The 20,837-nt window shown below is 25.7% G+C and overlaps 1 long non-coding RNA gene across 1 annotated transcript; it reads right to left on the bottom strand.

Annotated features, from left to right (window-relative positions):
* Positions 1-14,343: 14,343 nt before the first annotated feature.
* LOC132919149 (uncharacterized) lies at positions 14,344-16,112 on the bottom strand. Its single transcript, XR_009660591.1, has 3 exons — positions 15,965-16,112; positions 15,801-15,857; positions 14,344-14,584 (listed from the first exon to the last, which is right to left on the bottom strand). It is a non-coding gene; the product is annotated as an uncharacterized LOC132919149 (long non-coding RNA).
* Positions 16,113-20,837: the final 4,725 nt, after the last annotated feature.

Raw genomic sequence — 20,837 nt, 5'->3', positions numbered from 1 at the left:
AAATTTGTTAAAATTATGAACTCTGTTAATTTACTATAATTAGGAATTTTTTGAAATAATGTAAAACCTTCCAAAATACTAGTATAATAATAACCTATGTTACATGAGACGATACAACTAACTGCTGACCGATACAATACATATTTACACACAATTAGCTGTAAGGCCGATTTCCAATACACGTCATACAAGAACGATATTTGACACGGTACACAACGGCCACCGGATGCCGGTACAAAGTAACAGGCGTTGCAGCAACCGGTCTGCGCCTTACCAACTGCCATCACATACAACCACGACGGGACACTGACGACTTTCCATAACCCGCAAAGGCAAAGGGCCTATTTTATTTTTACTATATTATATTATTTTTGCTGTTTTGGCGTTTTTAAAATAAATTGTAGACTAATATATTATTATTTATTTTATTTTTACTATATTATATTATTTTTGCTGTTTTAGCGTTTTTTAAATAAATTGTAGAACATTATATTATTATTTACTATTATTAATTTTATTTGTACTACAATATTTTTGCTTTTTTGGCGTTAACTAAATAAATTGTAAAACATTATTTTATTATTTTAATACATTTTACTTTCAAAAATGTTTGAATTATTTTTTGAAATGTTTTTTTTTGAAAAGTATTTAAAATAAAATTATGGTTAGGTTTTGATTAATTAACTATTGATTAAACTTAAAAAAAAATTGATAAAATATTGATTAAAAAATATACAGTCAGCGGAATCAACATAAACAAATTTCCGGCAAAATTGCGCCGATGGAAAGACAAGTCGGTACGGACGAATACCTGCCCTCGGCTATCTATTTTACATAAGCAGTCAGATTGACAGGATACTGGACAAATCGTGCCCTTTCTGCTCCATTTTTCACAAAACAATGCCATAGCATTATAATTTTTTTGTGCATTTCTTTGTCTGCATTTAATAAGAAATCAGGCCACAACTACACACAATGTTGTACTTATGACACAATGATCGGTGTAGATATCGTATTTAATATTAAATTGACCACCCCATGTCATAAGTTCTTAAATTTAGACTTTAATTGTAAATTATTATATAATCAAATTGAATCTAACGACTACAGACTTAAAAACATAAAAACAAACTTTTCTAGAACTGCTACATAGAATGTTAAAAAGTATTTAATGTAACGTCGATTTCTTACTTCTACAATCTAAAAGTATAAACAATTATAAATTTATTTTTACAGTGCAAACGAACTTAATAACTAATAATAAATAATTTTATATTATATTGAGTGTAGTTTTTTTAAGAAAAACATGATAATAGGCACATCTACGTAAAATTGGTTACAGTTACCTTGGATCTAGCAAAACAAACCGATTGTGATGTTTTAAAAACAAAGCTCAAATGTCTGATATATGTTTTTTGAAGAAATAATTGTAAGCCGGAAGCTATGTTTAAGTGTCTTTTTTAAGTTATAAATAAAATCCAAACACACCAATTAAATATCAGGAAATATTTGTGATTGTTTGATGATAAGATTTTTATTCAAATAAAATACGATCTTATAGGTATGTAGTTACGACACTAAAATTTAAATTTGACCATAGCTATTCCTAGATAATTTTAATAGCAGTTAGAAAAGGTAGCATTATATGATATCGGGTCGCTGTAAATTGCGTCCCGTTTCAAGTTTTTTATGTAAATTGCGGTCCGGGTATATTTTATACATACGTAAATTGCGGCCCGGGTATATTTTTATATATTTGCCTACCTAAATTTTATTTTTTTCGCTTTTCATAACTTCCATTGTTATTAAATTAAAAAAAAATACAAATATTAATTTACCAAATACTAAATTACAAATACTGTAAATACTGTAGACCAATGTAAAAACTCGTGCAAAGATTTTCGATCAAATGCACACTGGCTGCTAATAATATTTATTATATAAGTGAGCGTATTATTTCCTTATCGATCAATATTAACGATAATGTAATCAGCCGATTGGAAATCGGAATATTCCGGGCCGCAATTTACGTATGTATAAAATATACTCGGGCCGCAATTTACACAGTATATAACTATGACCTTTTTTGCGGGACGCAATTTACCGACTCCGATGATATCAGACTTTTAATTTATCCTTTATAATCGACCAAACAACCATTATTAAGATATTAAATATAAATATAATTTTAACATTTTTTTAAAGTAGTAAAAAAAACTATGATATACTATTATGAGCTTACCATTAATATCTGATAAATTAAAAATATAATTGATTGTCAGAGAAGATTATTTATTCACAAACTATTAATTTGTTCTTTACTAGTCTATCAAACAAGATTATTTAAACATTCAATATACCTATACAGATATAATTGACATAATAATATAATATAATATTTTAAGCAAAAAATTATTGTATAATGTATAACCATATGAGCTTACATTCATCCTCTGAAAATGTATAAACATAATTGATTGATTAGTATTCTAAATCATAAACTATCAGGTTAGGTTATTACTATTAAACAGTTCTTTCATATAGGTTAATTTGCATATCAAGCCTGTACTTAACGTCACGGTTAAAATATAACGCTTAAAGAAAGCATATGTGGTAGATTAAAATCCCCCAATAATATTAAAATTATGAATGAGACATGTGACTTTATTGTTGAGAAGTTTTCAAATGAGTCCAGATATTGAAATACAATAACTATATAATTATTGTAGTTTATAATAATAACATGGCATTCAATGTTAATAATTCACAGCAAATTCATTTTAGATTCGAATAGTTACAAGCTCGATATTATGAAAAAAACATGCCCCATTACCAGTCACGCATATAAACATGTAATTATTGACACGGCTGTCAATTCTAAATAAATAAGTAACTTCTTGTTGTAAATCAGGTAAAATACTATATTAATTATGAGCTCACCATCAACACCTATATGAACGTAAAAAACATAATTGATTAATGATTATGATAAACAATAGGCAGTTGTTATTTTCACGTCGGACGTAGAAGTATATGTTTTCACGTCCTGCCCTGTGATTGGTCGTAATATTGATAAGGAAACCCGCGTAATTTTGAATTATTGTTTTTATTTAATTTTGTAAAATGAAAACAAAATATTTAATTAGTTATTAATAAAATAATTACGTAACCAGGAGGAGGTCCATGAAGTCCGAGCCCTCTGAAATGCTTTTATTCTAAATGGAATCTGAGCTAACTTTTTTAACCGTTTACTGAGATATATCAGTTTCACTAAAATAAGAGTTGGATATAATGGAAATATCAATAAGAAAATTACTATAAATTATAATTGTATATCTATATTAAACTTATAAATACAGTTAATATTTGTATATTGTTTATGTTTGTCCACTACTCCGCTTGTCAAACTTTAAATACGTATAACTCATGAACTACTGGTCCTAAATTTGATTTGTATGTATCAAAAGATTAATTATAAATCAATTAATAAGTGTTAAAAAAAAACAAATATAGTTATCTTTAAATATCCTAAGGCTGAAATACCCATTTAAGATGAATTATTTTTAAAATCTATACCTATCAATTTTATCATCCTCGTTATTTTTTATTACTAATCTGTTCATAAAATTCTGTCATTAGATTTGTTCTACCTTTTATCATAGAATCCATCAATGTTATAGTGGTTGTAATAAGTCTGTTGCCTATCGTGTAGTGAACTAAATAATAAGTATATAATAAAGCAATATTAATTTAAATAATGTATCTAATAATTCTACCAATATCAACATTTCTGACGATGTAGTAAGTATGATTAATTATTTTAAAAATCAAAAATAGTTCTTATATTATGTAGGTGTATTTATTAAATGCAGTAACAGATATAATAAATAATTTTTACAATTTTAGCCTCATGTACTAGAATTTAAAATTAACAGTGAGTTTTCTTCACTAGTTGAATTAGAAAACTCTTTAAGTAATTATGAGGCTAAACATTATTGCAATTTTACAAAATCAAACTCAAGGACAATTGAAGGGGCTAAAAAAAAGGATTAAAAAGATATATAAATCCAAAGCTTGAATATGCTGATAAAACTAAAAATGAAAATAAAGAAAATATAGATGCAAATATAGAAATAATAGAAATTGAGGAAGACAATGTTATACAAATAGATAACCTAGAAGATAATTTGCCACATCTACCACCAAGAATACCTAAAAGAGGTTGACCAAAGGGTAAATTTATCTTCTATAGAATTTAAATACATTATTTAATTAAGTAAAATGTAGGTAAAGACAAAACTGTAATTGGTGTTCCAAAGAAGAGACAACTCACATCAAAATCAAAAGTTGGATTGTCATACAGCAAGTCGTTTAAATTAAAAAATTGACACCAGATTTACACCACAAATTATGAAGCTTTATACTCTATATAATATTACTATATACTTAGACCATGAATTTTATACTCGTTAAACGTTTTATACTATATTATTATTGAATTATTGATTTATTTACTTACTTTAATTATTATACATTGACGACTAACTTGACTTTTGACTTATTAAAATTAATTTGTATAACTTTAATACTGTATTATATATTTAAATTATAATTTTATCATTGTTTAAACCTCGGTTAAATTTCTTATCAATATTATGTTACGACCAATCACAGGGTAGGACGTGAAAACAAATAATTTCACGTCGGACGTGAAAATAACCACTACGTAAACAATAACGTATTACAATAAACTACAATTTTATATAGCTTAATTTTTACGGATAAAATACAGTTATTTATTATATGCCTATAATATAACATTTTCGACTAAAATTAATATGTATAAGATTCTAAAAATGGCAATTCTGTGTCGGAACAAAATTATGATTAGGTTTTCCGGCTTTTAACAATAAACATGACATTTAACAGGGAGTTAGAACCACAAACTTTAGTTCAGCAGTTTAGTTCAGTACTTTATTACAGCATTTAGCTGTAATAGATTAAACTATGCTTTTTTGTATAGTTATATCATTTAACTTGTATGTCAATTAATTCATGGAGGTATGTAGCAATTTATTTAATTGACTATGGACATTCATTTTTAATAGTAAGTATAGTTATAATGCCATACGGTGTACATGATAAGTATAAATAAAGATTCATATTTTACAGAATACAAATATTTTATTTGAACATTTGCAAATTATTTTTTAAAACCAATCTTATAATTTGTTCTATATTTCTAAATAATATAAATCCTGGTTCTTATAAGTTATCTAAAAAATTATACTAAAGAATAAACCTATCAGAAATTATTTTTACTATAATTTCGAAATATTTTTGAAAAAAATAAAAGTACAGCATTTAAGTAGGAACATACAACTGTACGCCACACCTATCCACATCATTAAACAGAAACTAATTATTAAAATAAAAAGTATTTTTTCTTCTTAGTTCTTTGTACTTTAATTTTTATGGGATTTGATCTCATTACTTATTTAACGGTGACCATAGCTAATTCTCTAATATCTGTTACAACAATTTTTTTGCTTAAACCATTCAAATTATTTTTATTTTTATTAAATTATAAGTTTATACTGATTAAACAAGTACCTAGTAGGTTTATATAATGCTATACACATATTGGTGATGGTTATGTATTAGAAATTATATTGATAGGTGTAGCGATGACGAAAGTAAGAATCAAATTTGTAGTCATACCTTTGCAAACATCAACTATATAAATGGATTCAAATATTAAACATTAATAATTAATAAATTATTTCAAGTAGAAATTTTATATAATATCTAGTTTTAATAAAAAATTTGATAACAATATTATTTATAAACGTTTTGTTTATGTAATGTGTTATTGTTAACTAAGTCATAATAATATGCTTATTAAATAAATAATTTATGGTAAATTCAATATTATTATACCAAAAGTCTTAAATCCATTTTTATTACCTGAAAATGTATAAATATAAATATTTGTATATTGAATAAAAACTGAATATTTTTAATAAATAATTTCTAAAAGGAATTGATAAAAAATATTTTATTATAATGGATAGGTAATATTAATTTAAAAAACGCAATAATTTAATACAAGGGGTTTTAATTAATGTTATTATCAAAAATATACTCGTCTATTTGACATTATTGCATTACACTATTATTGCATTCGTCAAATACATATTTTGGAGTTTTTAATATAAGTAGTAATTATTATAAAAAATTAAATACGATTTTTGGCTTACGTTCTTCCCCTAAAATTATAAAAACAATGTATTTTTTTAATTTTGTTTTATTATTAGTTCATTCCTTAGAATATTCAATATCCTCCACATATTTAATGAAAGTATTATAAAATAATACTATCACTCACAGAGGTCTCTACAAAATTCTATAGGTTTCATTGGAATATCTGTAAACAAATCACATAAACTTAGAAATCTAATGAGTTAAAATTTTTATTTATTATATATTTAAAACAAAAACATATTATGATTTATATACTACATAAAACAATTATATGGGTGAATATACTTTATTTATTTATTAAAAATACACATAAAATACTTACCAATCCTTAAATCATACTAGACTGATCGTCAATTTTGAATCAAGCGTTTTAGGCCCTAACCTGTACCTACTTTGTATACGGCCGATATATCAAACAATGATAACACAAAGATAGCTATGTTTTCCGATGGTACAGAAACCTTATCGTTACGTATAAGTCAGAATTCTGCAACTAATATATTACAGAAGTCAATTGACAACATTTTTGACTGGATAACATATTAGAAAATTTAGATTAATTGCGATGGATTGTTGGTACATTAACTGTAAGTACGTTACGTAAAACCAAAACTTTTCAAATTGTATTGAATAAATCATCTATCCCACACAAAAATACCATCAATGCACCTTGAATCTCGTCTAAACGAGAAATACTGTGTCCTGACCGCCAAAATAAATGTAAATTAAAGAAAGATGTGAAAACTTCACTGGTTAATTGAAGTGAGTTCGACACCACCATCGACAACAAACGACTACTATATAACATTATTATAAAACAGATTTGGACTTATGACATTCAACTATGAAGTTGTGCCAATAAATCTAAAATTTATTGATGATCTATGAACTACAACGCTGTCAAAACATCGCTTTTCGGACTGCAGGCTACTAGTTCAAAAGAAACAACGCAATAATTCCACGCAAAAAATCATTAATTAATGATGCTTACAATAGCATACAAAATCCAAAGGTTTGTTCACACACACTAGCGACACTATATTACTAGATAAATCCATTAACTATCCAATTACCAAACAATTCTAAGGACGTATTAAGCACCAGGACCATACTATACTTAGTTTAAGAATTTATATTTAAAGCTGGAGCTACTTTATTTAAATGTCACCAACGTATATTGTGTATATTATTTATATCTACTAGGTATGTAAAGTATATACAAATGTTAAAAATATTTATTTATTTATAAATACATTTGGGTCGTTTAAATTATAAAGCCTCGAGGCATTTAATAAAAAATACTCACCAACATAATCAATTTTTATTCCTTTGACTTTTTCGAAGAATTTAAATACATTTTCTGAAACATATATTAATATTGCTTTATCAATTTCTTTTTTTTTTCGTAAATTATTTTATAATATTAATAATTATATTATAGCTTTGCACATTTTGTTAACACGTGCAAGATATATTTACGAGAAACGGCCCAAAAGTTTATAGAAATGTAAAAACTTACCCCCAAATGTCATAAAAGGATGCATTTTTTTTAAATGCTCATCAAACTTTTCACGATCTTCTGTAATGAGTATGTAATTTTTATCACTACCATTAATACGCTTAAATTATCACATAGTTCATGAAATAAAATTTTATATTGTTTATTGTAGATGTTAATTGTCTATAGTGTAACAGACTCAGAATTGTATTAATATGTAATATTATTTTAGCTTCAAAATTGTCTATTTTCTTAAAACTTCATAAAAATATTATAGATCATTAACATTTTTCTATTTTTTTTTTTTAAATCGTTTATTTAAATGAATATTTATAATCTGTACTAGGGGGTACAATAAGTAAAATGTTTAGCATAATGATGAAAAGGACAGTGAAAGACATGAAGGAACTTCGTATTAGAGGCACCTGAGCTTAAATAATTTCCTTAAGAGGTAATTATCAGATATTGAGTAGGTCTCTAGGCTAGTTGCATTTGAGACGTCTTGATGGGTTTTTATGTAAGATGGTTGGAGTGAAATTGTGTGAGCAGTTGAGGTGGTCGGCCTTTTGAAGTGGAGGCAAGTATAGAATTTGGCAGCTGTTTTTAGCTCGTTGTGGTGGCTGAGATTGGTAACGTATCCGTGGGCATTCACAGTCATTCGTAGGCAAATGGGTTGGAAAGCTTGGATAGTTCTAGTGTTAGCTGGTTTGGCTGAACCCAAAAGGGCGATTCCGTAGGACCAAATAGGTAAGAGTAAGCTCTTCTATAACAGTAGATGGTAAGAGGGGGGTAGTACTCCCGGGCGGAGTGCAAATGTGACATGACCTGATTTGAAGTTATTGACTTTGATTTTCCAAGACTTGAACCAGTGGAAAAGGATGTCCAGGTGGTTTTGCAGTTGGTGATTTGCTTCAATGGGGTCGTAGCTGGAAGACAGTATAGCCGTGTTGTAGGCGAAGGTTTCGATAAGTGTATTGTCTGAGGTTGGGATGTCTGCTGTGAATAAAGTATAGAGGAAAGGACAGACGTCACTATCTTGTTGGATGCCTGCTGAGATTGTTTGTAAACTGGAGAGTGTTGTATTCATTTTTACTCTGAAGCTTCTGTCGCTAAGTTAGAATTTGAGAAGTAAGTAGTATGGCACCGGGAAAATGTTTTTGAATTTGAATAACAAGCCGTCATGCCATATGGTATCGAATGCCTGAGCTACATCAAAGACAAGACCGGAACAATATTTTTTAGTTTAATATTTTGAGACAATATAGTCTACATCTCTATCAAATGTGCTGTAGTCTGGTATACTTTAAATTTATTGATTATGAATTATGATCACTCTAAATTACCTACCAAATTCGTTTGCATAACAGTGGTTTATAAATCCTACATTATCTATACAAAAATAAACATTATATATCACGTATTTATGTTTTCCTCAGTTAAATGCTGCTTAGACTAAGTTAAGTTAGTTTAAGCTATTATAAAATAATTTTTATATTTTATCAAGTTTTTATAAAAAAAAAAAAATATTCAAAAACATGAATTGAAAACATTACGTTATTATAACCAAAATGTGTTGGTATCTTAAACTTATAAATACTTACCTGAAAATCCGGCATTATTTAATTCACCTATTTGTTAAATATGCCAACTTTATTAGTGTAAAAAATACGATTTTTTCTAAGGAATAATTTATAAAAAATGTTATCAAACAAAAAGTTATCAAAAAATAATTAAAGTTGATTTAAATTTGTATTACTTAACGTCTAGCAAATAATTATTTTTATTGGATAATATACACATTAAAAAAAAACAAAAAAAGAGATTGAATAAATAAATATATATTTCATTACGTGTTATACAATAAAACCTTCAATCAATTTCATAAAGGTACAATATGCACGTAAAATACAATTTCTTTATTATGACCAATGACCATGTTATAATTATAAATTGTAGTATAATTTTATATCTCTTACTCCAACAATCCATTTCTAAAAAAAGCAAAATAATTGTAATAAATATTTTAAACTATGACATTTAAAAGAGATGGATGTCATTGAATAGATATTATAACATAATAATATATTCATAAATACATTTTTTTCTATAACTTTTAAATATTTAAGTGAAAGTTATTTCTCTATAAAATACAATAATAATAACAGTTTTACCATTGTTGCTTTAATTTTATCTTATGGAAACATTTGCAGAATGCAATGGCCCCCAAATTCAAATATGTAAGTACAAATTGTCTGAACATTATTGGCAAATATTTATATGATTAAGTTCTTATATTATTTAAGACTGTATGATATGTAAAGAAATTAAAAATGAATTAAATTAAACTTATATATTCTTTTAAACATAACATAATAACAAAATGTGTGAAATATATATTTTTACAATTTCAAATTCCTAAAAGTCGTTGGTTAGTTATAAGTCTATATTCTAAATGTCATCCATATTAGGATTGTTTCAAATTTCACTGGATATCTTAAAATATTTAAAATAAATTGACGTATTAATATAGAATATTTTTTTTTAAACAACTTCTTACTATACCTATAGTATGTTTTTATTAAATTTTTTGTAAAATGACATTTTGAATACAATGAATTTTTTTTTTAATATTGACCATCTCTTTAATACCATAGATTTATTGTTACAAATTTACGATTCTTATATAATATAATTTTAATATTTTAATGTAATTAAAAAAGTATTGTAAGTTATTACCATCATTGGCACCAATACAGCTTCCAATAAATATCACGTTTAATGTTATCAAAACTTTATAAGAAATCATAGTTATTGTAGGTATACCAATTTATTATAAAAAACAACCATACATTTTGCACGGTAACACAAAATAATTTTTGGAATAAATAAAATGAAAAACTTTGATGTTTATTTAATAACAACTAAGTATATATATTTTAAACTATATGTAACTGCTATAACAATAAACTAAATTTGTGTCTGTTTTCAAGCTCATTTGAACAAATAATCGGTATACATAATGATTCGATATAATATTTCTAATCTCACTTAAAGTGAACTTGTATTAAATACCAAATTTTGGTATATTATTATTATCACAAGTTTCATTGTAAATCACCATCTTAATTATTGTTCTAACACAAGGTATATTGATTGTTTGAGTGAATCACCACAATATATTTTGATTTTTTACCCACTTATGTAAAAATTTCCCAGGTGTAAATTTATTATATAATTGTGTATTTTATTTTTAATATGGTTGAAAAATATTGCTATGACTAGACGAACAGATTTGCATTCTATGAATATAGTGTCCTGTTTATTTAGTTATTATATATAAACTAACTATAATAGCCGTCAATTTAAAATATTTTTTTTCGTAGCCAAATATAGTCTCCATAAATGAATTATTGTTTGTTGTGGTAGAGCGCAGCAGAGCTGTTTTTCCCTTAAATTTATTTAGCCACACAGGCGATTAGTTTATTATGCTATTTTCTATAAGTATGCGTTTAATACAATTTATTGCATATATTTTTTTGCAATAATACAGAATTTTATTTTTATATCTATGTTTGTACTGTTTAGTTAAATTGTGTTGTAGTGTACTACATTTTTCTTTGTTATTTTAAATTTTTAAATTTTTATTTGCGATATACACATTTGTATTATTTATTCAGTTGTATCTGTTTTATACCAATAATATACGCATTTAAAATATACCTTACACATTCGTAACGTTTATATTATTACGCAGGGATAATCGAAAAACGATATTGTATTACATTTAATTTTTAACAATATAATACAGAAGAAATTCGAATACAAAACTATAAATCATTTTTGATTATTTTGAGCGAAGTATAATAATCTTACCATTAAGGTTATATTAATACTCTTGCCATTTTTTGCAATAAGATTAGTAGTATTTAGCAGTAATTCTAACTTTAAGCGCGTGTACAAAATAATATTCATGCTGGTAAAAATGTTGGGCGGCATTGATGGTTAATATTATTGTAATATATTGTAATTTACATTGTTTATTATAAACGTATAATCTATAGTGCAACAAACTCAGAATATTATGAGTATACAATTTTATTTTCGCTTCAAAATTTTCTATTTTCTTAAAATTACGTTGAAATATTATAGATTATTAACATCTATATTAAATGTGCTGTCTGGCATACTTTTAATTTATTGATTATGTATTAAGATTTATTTAAATTCCTTTGCATAACAGTAGCTAATATAATATAATAAGGACCAAAGTTTGGGAAACGATGATGGTTTAAAGAGTATAACCCTCATGCAATACGTCTAACACCTAACCATTTTGGAATACTTTCGAGCATTGTTTGTTTGTGTGAATCACTACTATATTTTGATTTTTTTACCCACTGTATGTAAAAATTTCCTAGGTGTAAATTTATTATATAATTGTGTATTTTATTTTTAATAAGGTTGAAAAATATTGCTATGACTAGACGAACAGATTTGCATTCTATGAATATAGTGTCCTGTTTATTTAGTTATTATCTATAAACCAACTAGCCAGTAGCCATATATAGCTTCCATAAATTAATTATTATTTGTTGTGGTATATCGCAGAAGGGCTAATATTCCCTTAAATTATTTAGCCACATAGGCCATTATTTTATTATGTAATTTTCTAAAGCTATTTTTAATATAAATTATTGCATAGATTTTTTTGCAATAATACAGAATTTTATTTTTATATCTATGATTGTACTGTTTAGGTAAATTGTGTTGCAGTAAACTATATATTTCTTTGTTATTTTATAATTCAAAATTTTTAGCTGTGATATACGCACTTGTATCATTTATTCAGTTGTATCTATTTTATACCGATAGTGTACACACTTAAAATATACCTTAACACGTATACACACATTCATAACTTTTACATTATTACGCGGGTATAGTCGAAAAACGATGTGTTATAATATTTAATTTTTAACAATATAATATAGAATAAATACGAATACAAAACTATAATCATTATTGATTACTCTAAGCGAAGTATATTATTATAATATTTTGCCATCTTTGCAACTGCAATAAGATTAGTAGTTTTTATCAAATAATTCTAAATTTCAAGTCGTGTACAAAATAATTCATGCTTTTGATCAACATGACAATTTTATTGTATATAGAAAATTACAGGGATATATTTTTTATAAATTTATAACAAAATATACTACGAGTTTAGAATTTAAAATTGCATAAGGTTTTTACTGAACAAAAATCATTAATTTACGTTAAAATATGAGTTTTATTAAAATTCTAAATTTAAACGATTAGAAAAAAAAATTTTAGGTACTTTTTCTAAATCCGAAAATACATTATAATTGAATGAAAACTCGTGTCTTAATATTCCTTTGGTATACTGAAATGTATTCTTACTAACCGGTGATTTACATTTTATATGATTATTTATTGGTATTAAAATGATGTGAAAACGTTTATTGAAGGAGTATATCTTAATTATCCATGTTTGAAATTGATTTAAAATCTTTGTATAAAATTATCGGGCTTGTTTAACTCAAAGTGGATTGAGTACCAACTAAAGCGTTTGAGTTATCAAAAAAAAAAAAACTTAAAGTACAATTTTAAAACAATACGATATTATTTATTTATTTATTATTATATTTAGTATAATTATTTATTATTTTATTTATCATGAAATTTAGTTTTTAAAAGATTAGTTGTTTTTTTTTGTTATTCAATCTGTTACAAAGTAAAACATTTGGCGTGCGGATTGGCGAATGAGCACCTACCTATTTAATTTTATCATACCATAACGGAAAATATAAAGATCATTATGATCTCCACGAATACAATAGTATACGACATGCATTATAAATTATATTATAATACCTATGACGTGCACGCAAACTGTACTGTGCCCTTAATATGTTATATTTCTAAATAGATAATCAAAAAATATATTTAGTTTATTATTATCACAAAAGTACAACAAAAAAACAATTCATACATTTTTTTTAATGTGTGAAAAATAATACAAAATTATGAAAATACCATCAGTAGACCTTTTTATAATTACGGTGAATTCTACTTCATCGAAATTGGTTAATTTTTAAACTAGTTCCGGTTCACTTTTTGAATTGAATACATTTTCATATCCCCCTCACCACCAAGGCTAGGTTAAATATTAAAATATAAAATAATCAAATAGTAAAACATTATGTGTTCACAAATTGTTCAACATTATATCATCACTGGGCTTGTACGCCGCATTGTACAGATAATTTGACTACATTTATGCGCAGAGTTGTTCTGCCAGAGCAACACATTAATGATAATAAATACTTTCAAGCAGTATTGTTTTTTTTTTCAAATGAAAATGAAAATTGGTTAGTTAGTCTGAGAATTTAATGTAAAAATACGTAAAATATCATATTATTATTTGTACCAGAATATTTATATTATGTCTGTGTTGATAAAATATACAACTTTTTAATATTACTAAATTTAATTTATTTTATATTATAAACGTAATATGAATGAATATAATTATTAACTAATTTACACTCGGAACATATTATGTAGTATGCTAGATAATCACTATTCAACATAAATGAGTTCGATGGTTTTTTTTTTATTAGTTATGTTAAAATATAATGTTATAATATACAGGTAATTAATTTAATAACATACAGTACAACTAATTAGGATCTTGAGATGATTCTGATACGGTGGTAGTGGTATGTTGATTTAAATCTAATTGACGAGAATTACAATATTGTTTGCACCATTTTGTTGGTATCCAATATTTGTCTTCTACAAAATATAATAAAAAACAGGTTACCCTTTTGGCATCTTTTTTTTATATGTCATACAATTTAATGTATATATATTAAATCGAATGTAAGGTTTTTTTTTTTAATAATAAATAAAATAATATTCGGTCATGAATGGTCTACACAAAAAAAAGTAATAATAATTTAAATTAAAAACAAGAACTTTTATATTTAAAAATTCTTATTTTAAAGAAGATTAATTTTATTCTCTATCAAGCACATAGGCAATTAGGCATAGAGTAATATAGTAGTTCCCTTATAATAATTTGTTGTATAACAAAATTTAAATCCTATTCATGAACATCTAATACTGTTATGAGGGTTATTTACCATTTTATTTGTTATATTATAAATCACAAATTGAAATATTCGTTTCAGATTTTTTAACTTTCATAGAAATTTTAAGAATAATGATATTCAGTACTTTTCTATTAAATTAAAAGGTGTTTAATTTTTCACCACCAAATTTACGTAGATATATGTGTTCATAAAAATGGGTAGTAAACAGAGTGATAAATTAAAACTATTTGAAACAGATTTATTTCAGAAAAGCTTACCCAAGTTAACCTTTGCAGGGATGGTTCAATTGTAAATTAGTTTACCGGGTCAGAAAACAGATAAAAAGTAATATTTATTTTAGGGGTTGGTTCAACTCAAATTTTCTTGAATTTTTTACTTAAGTGATTTAATTAGTTATTCAATTGGTCGGTTGTATCATCTAAAATGTATTACTTATTAATATATACTGGGATTGATAGAAAGATCTATTATATAATTGTACATAAATTCGGCAATGTACGAAGTTGATGACAACCAATAGGAGATACTATATGGGGAACTGGAAAACTTTATTGAAGAAGCACCACAGGTAGTAACGGATAGGTTCAACAAAATATTGATATTAATTAATAATTAATGTGATATTATAATTATTTTAAATCTTGAAATGTTAATTCGTATTGGTTATTAAGTAGTAATAATTTAATTTTTATCATATACTAAGGTTATTCATTATTAATATATTATATTATATATGATACTTTTGATCATTATATTATGACCTATCAATAAATATTAAATTTATATTATATTATAGTTACGAATTATATAGGGTAATATTATACCATTTTTCTATTATTTAACTGAAAACAATTAAATAGGTATTATAATTAATTATTTTTTATAATAATACCTACCATGCATTTCACCATCAACAATTTTTGTGTGATATCTGTAGTATTCCATTGCTTCAACTAAAACAAAAAATTGAACAACTTAAAGTATTTTTATGCTTTGATTAGTGAAACAATTATTCTAAAACATATTCAATCTTTTATTATTATTATTATTATAATATTACCTGTTAACTAAGTTAACTTCTTAATAGGAAAATATAATATAACGCTCTGGTTTAGGTGCAAATTAAAACATTTGTTCAACAAAATAAAATAGAACACACTAAGTCTTCTTCTCAGACCGGCCCTGTCTCCAACGAAATTTGCCTCCCAGCCAAACGTTAAGAACACACTAACACTATCTCATAACAATCCATTACATCCAATCAGTGATCAACACGCACGCCACGCTATCTGGATGAGCTTAAATACCTATTTGTTATCAATAAAATGCATTATACAGTAAAGGCCACATTGTGCGGTTACTTATACGCTTGATCACTTATTTATTGTTTCATAATTTTGTATTTATCAAGGAAATGGAAATATTGAGGATAGCTAATTAAGTATTCAACAAATTTTGATTTTAGATTTAGGAAATTTTACTAGTACCACCTAGTCGCCGATTGTTGTTTGCATATCACTATTGTTAATTTTGACCTAAATTCGTAAGACAATTTGCGCATCGTTCGATTTTTGGGTTATACATCATTTGCGCATCAGCCGTTTAAAAGGTTTTACATCATTTGCGCATCAATATTATTTAACGATTGAACTAAAAAAAAGGTGTATACGTACACAAGAATGCTAGTTGTTTTCTAAATTTGATCTTAAAATTCACACATCTCCAAATTTACTCTCGTAACATCCAATTTTAAAATATTGTACAGATATTTTTGTTTTAAAAGATATAATAATATTATGATAAATAATCGCGTAAGTATATCAAACGAGATAATAGATTACTGGATAGAGAAATTCGTGAGGCACTGTCGAGATCTACAGCTCTACGAAATGTGAACATTATATTATTATACTGTAGTCACAACTTTTGAGTACATATAAAACTGAGTCAATTAAAATTTGCTAATTCAAGTCGTGGAAAATCTGGAACCATTTATTACATATCATTTATAAAAGTTAGTAAATATAGAATCTAAAATTATTTTTTATACGATTCTATTGTTCAGCATGTTGATGGGCATATGATATATGATAACTCGGTGCAGGTAAAACGGAAAATGCACAAACGATAATTAACGCTGATGTTAATGTGATGAACAACAGTTTTAACACAACGACACAATTTACGTTGAACTTATAATGGTTGCAACAATACTGGAACATTCCTAATATTCTAGATTATGTTCAACTATAAAAACTGCTATCTAACTATCTAAAATCAATTATTATGATAAATAACATATACGTTATATATATACGTAGGTTATAATAATGACGATAATATTTGATAAAGCGTTCGACCAACAAGCATTCGCGTGCGACGTGTAATGATTTTTTTTTTTTTTTTGTAAATTCGCGCGTGGTCTCGGTGGACATAAGAGCGAGTTGTGTGTGACGGTTGAATTATTTACGGTCGTAAACTCTTTACTCGTGCAATCTATTGATAATTAATACAACAATAGGGAATCAACTCGTACGCAGCCGACAAAATTATGTACGATAACTTTGCACAGGTAAACAGACAATGCACAAATAATACGTATACAGCCGTTAATAAAGATTAAATAAGAATATCGTAAATATTATGTAAAATATTCACTGGGTATTTATCACAGGCTTTGTGAATTTTTGTAACAGACACTGTCAATAATTGTAAGTCGTATATAAATTTTTAAGTTACATTTATAGCAAATTATTTCAAGTATTTGTTATTATTTTATTTTATTTTTTATGAGTTTTGAGAATTTTTCAGGATAAACTTTTGAACAATTTAATCTTATCTCGTCGTATAAAATATACCTATTTTTTAACTTATTTTAACCATACGAAGTGTCCTCAACCAATTTTTATTAGTTTATTTTCACTGCAAAAAGTGTTGGTGGTATGCAAATCAAACAACAAACAGTACCAAAGTGTTCGTATACCTAATTCCCATGTTCAAAATCAATCTCCGTCTCCATACTAAATTAAAAACCACCGTACCAAGACCGATACACCATCACTGGATAAAATTTCCCCTATGTACAAGCCACTGAATAATAATGTTATTATTTTTGCTTATTATACGATAATATTTAAATAGCTTGTACAATCTTGAAAATAAAATAAATATTGTATTTAAATTCAAGAATATTGATACATATAAAAAAATTACCTGAAAATGTTTTTATTTCATCAAGGTAATCTATATTAACACAAAATGTTGGCTGTTAAATTATATGCTGCTAGGAACTATACATTTTTAAAAGGCTTATTCTAATATAATATTATATAATAGCATTATTTCAGCGGAAAAATTGTTATAAGTTATACATTGTTGTATTTGTTTTGTATATTACGTTTAACCATTTTAAACTGATCTTCATGTTCAGTTCTTGCTACAAAATAAAATATTAATTATTAAAATAATTATTTATTTATTTATAGTTTTTGATTTATGCTTAAATTAATTTTATTCTAGGACTCAAAGGACTTATTTATACCAAACTGAAGTATAGAATATACAAGAACACATATTTTGAACAGAGATGGTCGTCTCGACAGTCAGCCTATATCACTTAGTATATTTTCTGATATTTATTTTTATATAAATATTAAAGTAATTTATTTCCCGAATATATATTATTGTAAAATATATATATTTATTTCTATGGTCGAAATTTAAAATGTAGCAAAAGATTAACTTTTTATTTCACTACAAAATTGTTCGACTAAACCCATTTTGCATACCACGTTTCTGTCATGATTTATAAAATAGATTATATACATATATCATTATAGCTACTTACTACTAGATTAAGTAGATTAGTAGATTATAATACATGGATAATAATTGTATTAATAGTATAGATTAAATTTTATAATTTGGTCAACATTTTATAATTTATAATTTATAAAAATTAATATAATAAACATTTCGTTATAATTCAATCTCTCTAAATATATATTCATTTTTTTTAAAATCTTTTACTATAGTTAAATTTATATTTCATATTCGGTTCAAGTATACATGCAAATCCTGTACATTACTTCCTTAAGGCATAAATGCAATAATTTGAGGTGTTCGTCACATTGGTATACCATACAATGATTCAAATATAACCCGCCAAAATGTGAGCACGAGACTTGCACACGGAAAGCTTCGGAAGAACTTTTTGACTGAATTATTGCCAACTTAATTTTAAATTGATCTAATTTAGTCTTGTTGACTTTTTTGAACTTTTTCAAAAATATATTAATTTATTGTATGGTAAAATTAGTGCTGATATTATCACTATATTATAACAATTTTTATACATTTAGCTATACATTTTCAACAATACCAGAGCTAAATCAGTAATGCATCACAGAAATGTAAATAATATTCATTTATTAATTAAAGTAATATACAGTGAAACCTCTATATAGTGGACAGCCACGGGGAATTAAAAAATGTCCACTAAAGGGAGACACTATAGGGGATTTTTATACACTGTATATGAACCTATAGGTACATTGGAATATTTATTTATTATTTATTATACTATAATATAAGTATGAGTATGTATATTGTATGTATAATGTATCTATTAAAAATTATTATAAGAATGTTTAATGATTATGTACAATTAAAATTCTGTAATTTTTATTTGTGTACATTTTTTGATTTTCACAATGAACTTGTAAATTGGCTACCATTGATAATGCGATTTAATTTTCTTTATTTTTAAAATATGTTTTTAAATTTTGCATTGTTTTCCAAACTTCTTCAAACGTTGGATCGTATATCGACTCGTATTCTTCTACCTCTTCATACTTAAACTTTTCGATATGTACATGTATTGTGTCCATTTATGAGAGGTAATTTTTAATTTGGTACCAGGTTATTGTGTCCACGTCCACTATTAGGAATGTCCACTATTAAGAGGTTATAACTTCTATTATGTGCATACATTTTTTCCGGGGAATTTAGAAGTGTCCACTATTGGGAACGGTCACTTTTGAGAGCCTGAGAGGTGTCCATTAATAGGGGTTTCACTGTATATTATTCTTTTATGATTTTCATACGTACCAACATTATATGAATGAATAAGATTTGAATATCCATCGTGGTATGCTAATAAGTGTATAATATTCGTATTAATTACTTACCTATTTTAATTTTTTAATCTTATTTTGTATATCCGTTAATAATTTTTACTTCTGGTTAATTTAAAAATATAAAATGTAATTTCTCGCCAAATGGAAAATTCTATCCAGTTATCTTCTTATTAAGAACTTTGTATTAAGGGTAAAACATGTTCCCTTCGATAATTAATAGAATACCTTCTTTATTCCACTACAGTACTTTTAAAGCTATAAAGGTTAGTTTTCAATGTTTTCATTATCCTCTACACATTTACTTTTACTTGATAGTAAATGGTGTCAATAATAATTAAAATATAAGATCAATTTAATTAAAAATTACCAATACATTGCCTAAATAGTTTAGCATACACTGATAACACTGATTTTTATTTTAAATCGACTATTTTCAAGGTTAATGCAATACTTTTGAAAATTGTCAGCGAAAAATCTAATTCTAACTGTGTACACGGATCGCTAACTGTTTTTAAATACTACCCATTAATCATGTTTTGAATATTTTCATTAACTCAGTATAACCAAATAAAAAAAAAAATGACCACAATTGATTTCATATCAGCCTGTCTATACAGATCATTTTACACAATATATATTTTGCATACAAATGACATTCCAATAGGGAAACATATAAAAATTATAAAAGTTTTGAACATATAACTGATGAGTTAGAATAACTAGAATATTTTTAGGTTGAAAAAGTTTTAGTTTCTAAGTAACTTCTACGCACAATAAAATCTAGTATTGTTCTGT

This window comes from Rhopalosiphum padi, chromosome 2 (assembly GCF_020882245.1).
Source record: "Rhopalosiphum padi isolate XX-2018 chromosome 2, ASM2088224v1, whole genome shotgun sequence".
Lineage (NCBI taxonomy): Eukaryota > Metazoa > Arthropoda > Insecta > Hemiptera > Aphididae > Rhopalosiphum > Rhopalosiphum padi.
Note: the sequence above shows the minus strand (reverse complement) of the source record. Positions and strands in the feature narration are given on the sequence as shown.